General features: G+C 50.3%; 1 protein-coding gene across 2 annotated transcripts in view; it reads right to left on the bottom strand.

The window, feature by feature from the left end:
• Positions 1-12106, bottom strand: part of SLC13A3 (solute carrier family 13 member 3) — an 86485-nt gene that overhangs the window by 61595 nt on the left and 12784 nt on the right. The window lies entirely within an intron of this gene.

The following is a 12106-nucleotide window of genomic DNA, read 5'->3' on the forward strand; positions in this document are numbered from 1 at the left end:
TCATAGAGTTGAAAAATACTTCTGGAGAATTCTGCCTCCTGCCCAGGGGCTGCAGAAGCTCTTGGTTCCCTCCTGCAATTTGGTCCAAATCCCACCACCATTGTCAGCTCTTCTTCACAAACCAAGGGTGGGATTGTGGTCTGCCCTTCTTTCCTCAGAGATGGCATTTTCTTCTCCATTTGTTGCTTTTTGTTGCTGTTTTCAGACTGCTTCAGAAAGGTGAATGAAATAGAAAAGTCTGGACTCCACCAACTTAAACCAGAAGTGCCTTCCACCTAATAATTTTGTCATCAGAAAATACTATATCTCCTTTTGTTTATCTGTATTTTCTAATCTTCCTTCAATAAACATGCACTGTAGAAACAGTATGGGCTTTGGAATCAGACAATCCTGAGCTATAAACTCAATCCTTCCACACTCTAGCTGTGTGACCTAGTTATTTAACTGCCCTCGCCCTCAGTCTCCCCGTGTGCTGTAGGCACATAATAATAGTACCTACCTCGGAGAGTGATTTATTTCATATAAAATAACCACTGACCCAGTGATGGACACGTGGGAATGCTCAACAAATATGACCTATTGTTACGTTGTAATAATTATTAAAAATCATATATTAATGTTACTTTATTCTTAATAATACAAGTTTAACTCCTTAAATGCTGAGCTTCAAATACATTGTACTTAAATCTTTAAATAAATCCTAAAATATCAGAGCCAGAATGAACCTGAGATGACTTAATCTAGTGGTTCTCAATAGGGGATGATTTTGACCTCCAGGGGACAAAGGGACATTTTGGGGTGATTGGAGGGGATGATGCTAGTGGCATCTAGTGGGTAGAGGCAAGGGATGCTACTAAACATCCTACAGTGCCCCACAACAGAAAATCATTTGTTCCCAGTAGGATCAATGTCACCAGTGCTGAGGCTGAGAAACCCTGGTCTAATTTAACCCCTAATACAATGACTGCCCAGAGAAGGAAAGTGGCTTGCCTGAGGTCACACAGCAAGTCAGAAGTAAGGACTTGTTTTATCTTGTTTCATGGAAAGACCATTGCGCCCTGAGGTTTATCAGACAGCAGGAGTTGGGAGCTTGGCTGGGACCAGGGTGAGGCAGGTGCATGACCCTGACAGTGAGTCCCTCCTTAAACTTTGTTCCCAGGGTGCCTCGCCTGGCCCTCCCTAGTCCTGACCCTGGTTGGGAGCAAGAATTGGGCCAGGGGTCCCCTTAGTCCCTGACCAGCCTGATTCATGCCAACCCAATCCAGACATTTCTTACAGGAAGCTTTCTAATCCCCCCACCAAAGAAATCCCAGCTTCTCAGGCTCAGCCAATCCATAACCACGGGGATTAAAGTCTGCAGGCAAAACACGCAGAGGTGACAGGGGAGAAAGAAGAAAGTGCCATGTCAGGCGGTTAATTTTTGAGCTGGGGAATGATTTCCAGGCAGACACACGGCAACTTTTCCCCCATTGCCCCTAAGTCTGCCCCCCTCACTCAGGAAAAGAAAGAAAGAGAAATGGTGTGTTCTCTGAGCCCAGGGCAGCAGCTGTCCGGAAGCTGCATCCATCACCACCTTCCCTCCTGTGCCCCACCTCCCTGCTGGGTTGAGTTTTTGTCAAGGCACTGGGCTGTGACCAGGCTCTCAGCAGGCACTGGAGGCTCCATGCCAGGCCCTTCAGGGAGCAGGACCAGGGCCAGCTGCCCACAGTGGTGCCCTCCTGCTGCCCACTAGAGGCCCGTTCCCCAGGAGTGTCCAGGGCCAGGGCTGTGGGAAGCCCTGAACATTGAACTCTAGAAAGGCCAAAGCCATGCCTTAAACCTCTCAGTATCCCCTCATCACCCCCAGCCCAAGGCTGGTCCTACACAGTGGTCAAACCCCCTGGGGCCACTCAGGGCTTGAAACACGGTGGCTCAGGCATCCATGACTGGTGTGAGTGGCCTTGGGCAGGCTCGGAGCTGTTTGCTCACAGATAACCCAGGAACGATGGCATCTCAGAGTCACAGTGGTACAGCACCTGGAAAATGACCAGTTCCCAAGAAGCTGGAGCTGTTGGGATCAGCAGAAAGAGCAGTGGACAGGGAGCTAGGAGACGGGGGCTGAAATCAGGACCTGATGCCAAGAAGCAGAGGAGCCTGAGTCACGAGCTTGGCTTTCAGTGCCAGAGTGCCTGGGCTTGAATCCTGCCTCTACCGCTTCCTAGAAAAGTGACTTAACTCTGTGCCTCAGTTTTCTCATCTGTAAAATGGGGATGATGATAATGATGATAAGAATTTCAACCTCATAGAGTTATTGCTATGGGGATTGATTAAATAAAGTGAATGTAGGTTGAGTGCTGGGAGCAGAGCGCCGGTAGAGTAAGGAATATATATAAAATGTTACCTCCTACTGATGGAATCTGTTACTTTTGCACATTTCTTGCCCTCTTTATATCAGAAGTTTCATCTCAGTGATCCCTAAAGCACTTCCAGTCTGCCATGTGGGGATGAAGGCAATGATGCTAGGTAGATATTGACCCCAAAAGGAAAGGAGTTTGGAGCACACACAGCAGGCCGAGGCAAAGGACCCAGCAAGACGAGACAACCCAGGAGAAACCCTCTCCGCTGAGGCCAAGAGGCACTGAGGCATGAGCCTCCACTTGCAAAAAGGGAGTTAAGTAAGGCCAGCTGAGGCTCTGGGTGCAAGGCCACTAGGAGTCACAGAGTTGCCGGTGCAAATCCTGGTCTACCACCTACAAGCTTCAAGCTTTGGAAGGACCGGTGGCCTTTTTGAGCCTCTGCGTCCTCATCCGTAAATCAGGATGCTTATTACGCCATCCTGAGAGAGCTGGGAAGGAGATCAAAGAGAACATGGATGGATGTGGCCGTTCTTTGGAAGCCCTGCAACGCTGGCAGCAGCTCTCTCCGTGGTCTCCTGAGCAGCTGTCCCTCATGGGCTCAGAACAGCAGCACTGTTATTCAAGATGGCTGCCCACATTGAGCACTTACTATGTGCCAGGCACGGTTCGTGGATTCCCTCATTCAACTCTACCCACAGCCCCACGAGGTAGCTACGACCGCTGTTCCGTTTGGCTCAGAGAGCTTGAGTGACTGGCCCAAGTTCACACTGCCTCAGTGTGAATGACAGGTGAGAATAATAAAGCTACCGTTCATTGAGGGCTTACTATGACCAGGCACCGAGCCTTGCCTGCATTAGCTCACCTGCTCGTCTCACAACCCTGTTTAGAAATGAGAAACTGGAGGCACACAGGGGTCCAGCAACTTCTTCATCCATGTGTGCATCTCCAGCAAAGGATGAAGCCGTGATTTCAGCATAGTGGTCCGAGCTCAGGGCAGTGGTCCTGATCCCCTGGGCCCTGGTCCTGGGCTCAGTGAGGAGAGTAACAGTAGTGATGGTAACAGCCAGCATTTACTGAGACTCACTATGTACAGGTGCTCAGCTAAGCCTTTTACACTTATTGTGACTTTTGCTCCTCCCACACTCTGGTAGTTTCTGGAAATGGAAGGACAGATATTCAACAGCAAAGCACTTTACAGGCCCTTTCCCATCCTCTCTGGATCTGTTCAGTCTTGAGGATAAGCCCGGCTGATCTTAGTGCCCACCTTCTGGAGGAGACAGGCATGGAGGGTTAAGACTGAAACGAGCCCAGGGTGACCCAGAGGGAAATAGTTGAGACAGCGCACATGTCTAGTCTCTGATTTCCAGGCAGGGCTCCCTCCTACCCTCTCTTCTGAGAAAGCAGTTAGGAGCCACCTGTGTCTATCTGCGCTCAAGACTCAATGGGGGAAAGAGGAGAAAGTGGAGGGGGTGACTTGTCCCAGGAGACCTCTGAGGCAGCCACTCTATCCTCCTACCCTTTCCTCTGGAACGGACTGTGTTAGACCCCTGGACTTACTAGCAGGTGTTGTCACAAGGTAAAGTTCTTCGAGCCATTCATTAAAAGCGTTCCTGGAGCAGCTCACACCCCACTGCTGCCCAGGCCTCGCTAATCATTCATGAGCCAGACAGGCAGCTGGGGGCAGGGTGGCAGCTGCATGGGACCCTGGAGTCCCCAGCGGCCTGGCTCTACCAGAGGAGGACAGAACATGTTCTTCTGAAAAAGAGGCCAACTGACTGTGTGACCTTGAAGGGCAGCTTCTTCTTCTCTGTGGGCCTCAGTCTCCCCATCTGTGCAAAGGGCCCTTCAGTTCCCAACATGGGTGGCCGGTGTGCTTAAAGCCCGCTCAGGGCTTCTCCACCTCTCGCCGCTCCTGACAGCCTGTCCCACACCTTTGGAGGCCTGGTGTGGGAAGGAAGACTTTCTCTGCTTGAAGTAAAATCCAGCCTGAAGGCATTATGGTGGGATCTGTCTTTAAATCCCATCTAAGATCTTCAACTTAGCTTCCCTATGTTCAGGGGTTCAGGGGTCAGTCTCCTGGAAGGGCTGTCACGAGGACCCAGGAAGACCATTTGATATTTCTTGAACACTCTCCATGCTCCCACCTCAGGACCTTTGACTTGCTGTCCCCTCGCCTGGAATGCTCTTCCTCTATATGCACTCAGGGCTCCTTCCTTCACCTCCTTCAAGTCTTTGCTCCAATGTCATCTCCCTCAGGTATTTGTTCAAATGTTCCCTTCTCGAAATCTTCCTGACTCTAAAATTGCACTTAGCTCCATTCCAGGCTCCCTGCCTTCTCTGATTTTATTCTCCACAGCACTTATCAACATCTGACATACTACAGATCTTACTTATCTGCTTGCTTTTGTTTGTTTGTTTTTAATGTTTACCCCTCTAAAATGTCAGCTCCTTAAGTATAAGGATTTGTGACTATTTGGTTCATTGCCATGTTCCTCTAGAATAGTAGCTGGCATGTAGTAGGTGCTCAATTAATACTTTTAAACTCAATGTAATAATCACTTAGGGACAGTGTCTGGCACACAGGAAACACTAAAGAAATGCTGTTTTGATTCCGTATTCATTCTGGACATACTTATTAAGCACCCTGTTTGCCTAGTGCTAGGGGTATATTAGTGAACAAGATGGGCAGGATCCCTAATTGTACTTTACTATTTGCAGGGTACTTCACTGTTTACAAAGTGCTTGGTTTCCCTGGCTCCTCCCCACAGCCCCATGAGGCAAGCGGGTGCATGAGACAGATGAGGAAACTAAGGCTGGCAAGGGAAGTGTCTTGCTTCCCCCCACAGAGCAAGTTCTTGGCAGGGATCCATCCTGGATCATCTGAGGCTGCATCCTGTGTGCCCACCACTTAGCCTAACTTCTCCTGGGCACTGAGGTCTGCCCTGCCCCCGACATTTTCAATTCTCTACCGTTTACCATCATCCCATCTCCACTCTGGTCCAGCTGGCCCTGCCCCAGGCATCCTGGGAGCTGATGCAGTGGGGGATGGGAAAGCTGACCCCTGCTGTTAAGGCCTGACCTGTGGAGTTTCCAAGCCGTTCTTGACAATGACCCTCCACTGCCCACAATCCCTCACTTCTTAGGCCTTTGGGGCTCTGGGCTTCAGGGCAAGAATAAGAATGGCAAGGGAGGACTTCCCTGGTGGCGCAGTAATTGGGAATCCGCCTGCCAATGCAGGGCACACAGGTTCGAGCCCTGGTCCAGGAAGATCCCACATGCCACGGAGCAACTAAGCCCGTGCGCCACAACTACTGAGCCTGTGCTCTAGAGCCCATGAGCCACAACTACTGAAGCCCGTGCGCCTACAGCCCGTGCTCCACAACAAAGAGAAGCCACCGCAAAGAGAAGCCTGTGCACTGCAACGAAGAGTAGCCCCCACTCACCACAACTAGAGAAAGCCCGTGTGCAGCAACGAAGACTCAATGCAGCCAAAAATTAAATAAATTAAATAAATAAATTAAAAAAAAAAAGAATGGAAAGGGAACTTTCACTGGGATTTTTCTCTGAATAAGCACTATCTCATTTAATCTTCCCAGCAGCTCCTAGGAGATGAGCTTTACTCCATATACAGTGGAGGAAATGGAGGCTCAGAGAACCCAAGAACCTACACAGAGAGTAAAGGGAAGAAGCCAGTAGGATGCAGAAGAAAGTCTCATCCCCTATAAAGCACTTCCACGGGCTCCACGGGCTCATTTGTAATGCAAATAACAATACTACTACTGCCAACCATAGTAACAACAGACATTTACCTAATACCTCTTATGATCAGGAGCAGCCCAGAGTATTTTAGGTATCTGAGCCAATCTTCACAACACCCCTCCGAGGTAGGTCCCATTAGTGCACCTCATTTCACAGAGGAGGAAAATGAGGCACAGAGAGGCTAAGTAACTTGCCCAAGGTCACACAGCCAGGAAGTGGGGGAGCTGTCCTGGAGTCCAGGAAATCTGGTGCTAGAGTTCATACTCTCATGATGTTGCCCCCTCCCCCTCAGAAAGTGATTCTGGGGGACAAACCAGCCCAGTGATTCTGGGCAGACCCCTTGTCCAGAGGAGGAAAGCCAAGGTCTGAAGGAGGTCCAGATCCCGCAGAAGATCAGGAGCAGGAAAGGAAGCCAGGCCTCCCAGGTAGATGGCCAGTTTAGTGGAGGTAGGAAGAGCCTCTCAGGACAGCCTCAGTTTCCCCAACAAGAGGTGGGAGCTGGGTCGCGGGCAGGGCCCTGCATCAGGCCTCTGCCAGCTCCCCCAGGCCTGGAGACCCCACATTCTAGTCCCAGATGTCGGCACAGCAGACCACGTTCCCAGGACTCATGTCTCAGGAAACTGCCTACACTTCTGTTTTTTGGACCCTGTGCTGTAAAATGCCCTGCTCGGGCACCAGGAGAAGTTTTGCTGAGTCCCAGCCCTTTCCAGAGAAATCCAAGGGGGCTCCAGACAGGGGCAGGAAATGGCTAAAAGGAGCAGGAAGACTTTTCCTTCCTTTTCCCACTCTCCAGGCCTCCCAAGCCAGCCAGCAAAGTGGATTGTCATGAGAGTAAGGTGCAAGCAGCATGTGAAATCGAGGGGACAATCCGGGCTGTGGGTGGCAGCAAACAAGGGCCTCTCTTGTTATTTCTCCCAACCAAGGGAAAGGAGGCTGTTCCCGCCCGCTGACAGCCCAGAGGGCAGAGGGAACGCGTCAGCTCCATGCAGCAGAGCCCGGAACGGGGCTGGAGGGCCAGGGGGTGTTTTGTCTTGCCTGGAACGCCCTCCATTTCCAAATCCCCTCCACCCTGGGAGGCCTTCTGTGGCCAGGCTGTGTGTCCACAGGCAAGCACTTCCCCTCTCTGGGACACAGTGTCCCTGACAGAAAATTGGACTTGACTCTGCCTGCCTCACAGCCTGCTGGGGGATGAAACAAGCTAACGCATTGAAGGCAGAGGTTCTCAACCTCAGCACCACTAACATTTGCGGCCCAAGAATTCTTTGTTGTGGGGACCATCCTGTGTACTGTAGGATGTTTAGCAGCGTCCCTAGATGCCGGTAGCAGCTCCTTCCAGCTGAGACCATCAAAAATGTCTCCAGGCACTGCCAAATGTCTCCTGGGGAGCAAAATGCTTAAGAACCCTGATTTAAAGGATTTCCCAGAGCCCAGGACACAGGCACTGATTTATCCATGAAGGCAGGCAACATCTGTTGAGCCCTTTACAAGCATCATTAATTATTATCATACCCATTCACAGATGAGAAAACTGAGCACAGAGAAGTTAAGTAACTGGCCCAAGGTCACACAGCATATTAAAAAGCCAGGATTTGAACCCAAGCACCCAAATCCAAGCTCCTACCTATCATGTTTGACCAGCCACATTAGTTCCTATCTTCAGGTCCCTCTGAGACCTCCAAACTCCCACCCCAGTGTCAGAATGACAGGTCTCTCCTCTGGGAAGCCTTTCTTAATGTCCCCCACCGCACCCAGCACAATCACTCCTTTCCCCGTTGCCTCCACTGAACCATGAAGGAGTGTGGGCTTTCAACAAGGCAGGCGTAGGCTCAACTGGCAGCCTCACTACTCATTCAATGGCCGTGAGGTGGCAGGTGACTTCACCTCTCTGAGCCTCAGCCTTCTCATTTGTAAACTGGGTCCATCACCCTTGTGTCACACAGCAACTAAAAGCACAGACTCTGGGGCTTGAATGCCAGAGTCGGAATCCCAGCTCTGCCACATCCAAAACGTGGGAGCTTGGGCAAGTGACTGAACCATTCTGTGACTCGGTCTCCTCATCTATGAATGTGGATGATAGCAGCACCTGCGCCAGAGCCAGGGCAAGCATAAACAAGCTAGCAAACATATCTTGAGTGCTTTGAACCGTGCCTGGCACTTCATAAATGCTAGAGAGGTGTTGACTATGGCTCTTAGGAGGCCTCTTGGGGGACAGAGGAGAGAGTATGAATAAGGCATGTGGCCCAGGACATCAACAAACTTGAATTCACTTCCTGAGCCTCCCAGGGACCAGCACATTCCTGTAAGAGAGCTTAATACAGCTGAAATCAAATCCCTCTTTCAGCCCAGACTGAAAGAGGACCCCACAGGAGAGTAGAGCAAAAGGAACTGGGCAGGGGGACCACTGGGCTGGCCAGGAGGGGCATGCTGGCCTCACCAGACCTTTTCCAATGTCTTCATCGACTGGGGATCACTGTTCTGTCCTGTGTATCAGTCCTCCTGCCTTCCTCTGGCCCCCACCCAGCACAGGCTCCATCCCATTGGCTGCCCCTCCCCCTATGAATTTCAGGGACAAGTACATAGAGCTGAGAGCCTGGTACCCCTATTTTGCAGATAATAGAAAGAGCCGCAATTCTTTATCAAGTACCTACTATGTCAGGCACTGTCAAGTCTTCCAAGCAGGTGGGTTTCATTATGCCCATTTCTGAGATGAGGAAATGGAGGCTTGCCAGAGATGGCGTGGCCTTGTGTATCTCTCTCGTCCCTAGTGCATCTCCGCTGGAGAGAGCAGTTTGGGCACACCTGTGTCACTTGTTCCAGGCCCTGGCCAGGTCCAGCCTAGCTAGGATGCTGACTTTGTGTCTGCAAGGTCTGAGGGTGTCTGAAATCCTGCTCATCAGTCCAGAGGGCATTGTCCTGCCGAGTTAGGTCAGGAAACACAATCTTGCTCCCCGCCGCATCACCAGGAATCGCACTGGCCTGTTTACACACCTGGCAGGAGCTCCGGGAAAGTGGAAAGTTGGCTGGACCTCAGAGGAGCGTTTCCAAGGCCAAGGGGTCTGTGTGGGCAACGGGTGAAACCTGGCAGGAGAGCATGGATGGGGAACAGATGAGGGTTCTGGGACCACCTGGCTGGGAGGGGCTGGGAAAGTCCCTCCATGTGCCCTCTGGGCCTCAGTCTTCCCAACTGAAAAACGAAAGGGCTGGAGACACCGATTCCAGCTCAAATCTTCCACAAATGAGTAGCAGTCTGCGGTTTTAGAAAGTGCATGTCTTCTGAAATCAGAGATACCTGAGTTCAAATGCAAATTCATTCATTCACTTGTTTACCGAGTACCTACTATGTGTGAGACACTGTCCTAGGCACTGGGGATGCTGCAGGGAACAAGACAGACACGGGTCTTGCCCTTACATCACTCACAGCCTAGTGGTGGAGGCAGACAGTGAACAGATAATGAACACTTCAGATTGGGATGAATGCCATGAAAGAAAAAAAATAGGAAGCTGTTTTAGAGAGTGCTTTGTACGGTGAGGAGAGTAAGTGTTCTTGAGAAAAGGTAATCAAGGAGGACTCCTTGGAGGAGGTGCCTTTGGAGCTAAGACCCAAATGACCAGACAGATCCAGCTGTGGAAGATCAGGGGCAAGAGCATCCCAGGCAGAGAACAGCAAGTGCAAAGGCCCTGAGGCAGCAACAAGCTTGGCAGGTTTAAAGAACCAAAAGAAGGCCTATGAGGCTGGACCATAGTGAGAGAAGAGGAGTATGGGAGATTGTAACAACCATGTTTGCAAGTTTCTGAATCTGATGCTCTGGCATCTTGGGACCTTGCTAAATAAACCTGGAGTGTCTGCCTCTCCCAGGGCTAGCGAAGTCCTAGAGATAGTAAACAACTCACCTGTGCATCAGTTTTTCAAATGTAAACCAGCCAATCCAGAGCCCACACCCCCAACCACCTCCTTTATTGGGCTCTCTCACTCCAGGCCACGATTCGCCTGCTGTAATCATCCAGGGCCAGCGACCAAACAACTAGGGACAGTCTCTATGTCCCGGAGCCCACTGAAATTATTTGAACTAGACAGTCCTAGGTCTGCTTACTCTGACTTGTCCGTTCCTTAAACACATAATATATTGGCAGATAGCGATGAAGACCACGAAGTAAGATAAGGCAGAGAAGAAAGTGTAAAGGATTTTCTGTATTCTATGTTAGATAGGGTGGCCAGGGAAGGCCTTTGAGGATGGTCATCTTTGAACTAAGATGAATGAAGTGAGGGAGAAAGGCTTGCAGACACCTGGGGGGAAGAGCAGTTCAGACAGAGGGAACAGTAAGTGCAAAGGCCCTGGGGTGAGAGCAATCTTGGGATATTTAAGGAACACCAAGAAGGCCAGTGTGGCTGGTGCAGAGGGAGAGAGGGGGCCTGAGCTTCTAGTAAGTAATCAATAAATATTAGCTGGTCCTATCCTTTCTTGAGGGCTTACTATAATCTGAACGGAAATAAGGGAGCTTGACCTCTGCTTCCCCGCATCCCTAATCTAGAAGTTAGGCTTCAGAGATTAATTGAAATGTCGATAGAATAAAACAGTGATGACTGGGAGCCTGAGATGGGGGAATCACTGGACAAGAAGAGGGAGATGGAGGCACTCACCCCCGCCCTGCCACTCACAGCTCCCTGTGAGGCTTCAGGCAACTTCCTTCCTTCTCTGGGCCTCACCTTCCTCATCTGTAAAAATGGGGATAATCATTATTCCCACTTCTTAAGGCTGATGTGAAGAGTAAATGAACTAAAATGTGAAAGGCATGTAAAACAGTGTGGGGCAAATAGAAAAAATTTTTATCAATTATTAGTATTATAAACTCCCACCACGTTTGACACGGCACTGGACAATTTCTGTATCTTCTCTTAATTAAGTCCCATAGTAGCCCTATGGGAAGCACGTGAGTTCTCCCCACTTCACAAGTGAGGAAACCGAGGGTCAGAAATGTGAAATCTCCAACCCAAGCTCCCTGACTCACAGTTTCAGAACCAAGACCCAAACCCAGGTCTTCCCAGCTCCAAGGCCCATGCTATTTCGATCATCTTACTTCTGAGTCTCAGTTTCCTCATCTGCAAAATAGGCGAGTTAAAACGCATCTAGAGCGTTGGGTAAAAAAGTAAGAAGTGATGGTGCAAGTATAACACACGATTTCACTGGGCCCAGATAATAACCAGGGAGGAAGGTGATGTATGGGCATGGTATCAATGAAGAAACTGAGGCCCAGAGAAGCCAAATGACTTGCTCAAGGTCACAGAGCAATGATGTGGAATGAGAATCCAGTTCTGATTCCAAAGACTCAAAACTGGGAATGAAATAACCATTGTCCTGGTCACCCACCTGAATTTCCCCCACCCAAGAATTAAGCATATGCAAAAAAAAAAAGTGGGCCTCTGACTTCACAGATGTACTACCGCCCCAGAACAAGTGTGCTGCTAGCCAGACTTGATGCCTTTGTGCAAACTGGGAAAAGGGGCTCTTCCTCAGGTGGATCCAGCACTGCACCAGAGTACACAGCTTGGCATGTGGAGTGCGGGTTGGTTCAGTCTCATTTTGCCTCCTCAGGTCTCCTTGTGCAGTGCACAGCCTGTAGGACACTCTGCAGCAGTCCTGCCCAGAGCACCCCCTCCCCCAAACTCCTCCTGCTCAAAGCATCCTTAGAAAGAGTCACCTATGAGTACCCACTGTAAGAACGCATCTTGGCCAGATGGTCAGTCCAGCTAAATTTGCTTTCAGTGGGTGTAGGAAGGGAAAGGAGGCAAGATTTCTCTGCAAACACAAGGGACTGGTGCAGATCTCATCCGTCCCCTCTAGCTGCCCAAGGCCGGTCCTCTAATATCCACCTCCCAAGATGCCCATTCTTGGAAAACTTTGAGGTGGTCCCTCCGGCAGTGTCCTGACTTCCTTAGGCTCTGGCACTCTTTGTGGCAAGAGCCATGATCCCCAGTGGCCCTGGAAATTGCAGCCACTGCATTCCAGAAGGGC

Source organism: Delphinapterus leucas, chromosome 15 (genome assembly GCF_059928025.1).
Source record: "Delphinapterus leucas isolate spDelLeu-1000000601 "Yukka" chromosome 15, BTC_Dleu_Yukka2, whole genome shotgun sequence".
Classification (NCBI taxonomy): Eukaryota; Metazoa; Chordata; class Mammalia; order Artiodactyla; family Monodontidae; genus Delphinapterus; species Delphinapterus leucas.